The sequence below is a fragment of the Sciurus carolinensis genome, chromosome 11 (assembly GCF_902686445.1).
Source record: "Sciurus carolinensis chromosome 11, mSciCar1.2, whole genome shotgun sequence".
In the NCBI taxonomy this organism is placed as follows: Eukaryota; Metazoa; Chordata; class Mammalia; order Rodentia; family Sciuridae; genus Sciurus; species Sciurus carolinensis.
The window spans coordinates 125,109,184-125,111,059 of NC_062223.1; positions in this window are offsets into that span (position 1 = coordinate 125,109,184).

Genomic DNA, 1,876 nt, shown 5'->3' on the forward strand with positions numbered 1-1,876 from the left:
AGATTAACTGCTCACCTAATGCAGAAGCCGATAATCCTTCTAGACAGTTCTACGTAGTGTCTACTTACACACTTGCAGTGATAAAGAACTTGACCTCACAGGACTGTCCATTTCCTTTTTTAATTTTAATGACTTTCAAGTCTAGAAATGGATTTTTAAGATTAGAAGTTTAATGATACCATGATAATATTGTGATCATCATGTTCAAGCTAACTTAGAAGGATCCTTTATTGAAAACATACATCAACTAAAGCTCAGAAAATAAAGATGAGCTCATACTTGCTAACATTTGCAGACTTCTTGATTTTTCCATCCTTGGTAGTTCTCAAACTCCAACATTTAATGCAAGCCTGTATTCATCTCCATTTTTAATCTTCCATGCTGATTGAACTCCCTGATTTGTTTCCACAAGGGAAATGGAATATTCTCCCCAAACTTAAAGTCTATTTTTAACAACCTAACCAGCAGGTAATTATTCCCTACCACAGAGCACATGCACCAAGAACAAGATAATATTGCTTTCAAAAAGAATAAGCGATAGTATAAAAATAGACAAATCAGCTCCAAGAATAATGTCATCTCTGTTACCTGATTTAAAAAGACAAACACATGAACTAATTGACAAATCAAGTAAAATAATGAGAGTCCCTAAGATCCTGGAAATTCCCCTAAGTACAAATGTGGTGACAAATGTTTTTTCTGTACAAAAAAAAAAGAGAATTGGACAGTTCTAGAAAGGAGAACGAAGAAATTTAATAGGAATTGGATAATGAGATCCCCATTGAAGGATATGGAAAATAATATCCCCCAATGACAGCCCCCAGGGAGAAAAGGAGGAGAGTGTGATCTAGCAGGGGAGGAGGGGATGGCAAACAATGGTCCCTGGGCTCTGGGTTTTCATCCTTTCCCAGTGACAATGGGTCCTGGGAGGAGAAGGCAAAAAATAGGCTCTGGGCTCTGGACTTTCATCCCAGTAACAATGAGTTTCAAGTTTTTACGACTATTTTCCTGGGTTAGATTTTTAACCTGCACAACTAGTTTCCTGACTGCCCAACCAGCTTGTCCTCAGTCTAATGAGTAAGTCACACTAAACATTCTGCTATGACTAACTCCTATTAAGTCCTATAAAAAACAGACCCCTCTTGTACCCAGTCACCATTTTCTCCCCTGAAAATGTGTCATTCTCCCACTGCTTGATAAAGACAGCTTGCTGATCTGTTGAGTGTCTGACCCTGCTTACACTCATTGTGTGGGGAAGCCTTTAGATCTGGAGGGACCAAAAAAAGAAAAATCATTACTCTTCCCCTTTTCTCTGTGGCTATAGGAAACAGACTAGATAACAGTGTCATGGGTTTGGGAATACTCATGAAATGATCCAGCTCTGTGAAATCACTTTTAGGTTACATTTTAGTCATTTAAAATATTTATTTATTTATTTCTGCATCCTGGGGATCAAACTCAGTTCCTCACACATGCTTAGGTCCTCATACATGCTGTATCCTGAGCTACACCCCCAGCCCATAATTTGGTTCTTCTTGAGACCCTCAGTTAAAGCAGGGATTTAATTTGAATGAACTCCTGAGGACTGACTCCCAGTGTATGTAATCTCAGAACTAATCTCTATTTTTTTGTTACCCCTAGTACACCCAGGTATTCAGAAATGTGATGATTCAGAAATGAATTGAAGGAAATGAAAATGTCAAATAACATTGTCATTTCATTGCAGCAGTCTAGCTAAATAAAAATCACTTCAACACCAGCAAACCCCCAGCCATCAGCATGCCCTGCAAATGCTGCCCTAGGCCACAACTGTCCTCTTTAAGGCCTCAACTCGAAATCATGACAGCGTTTTCAACCCTGTGAAAATGATTAGCAA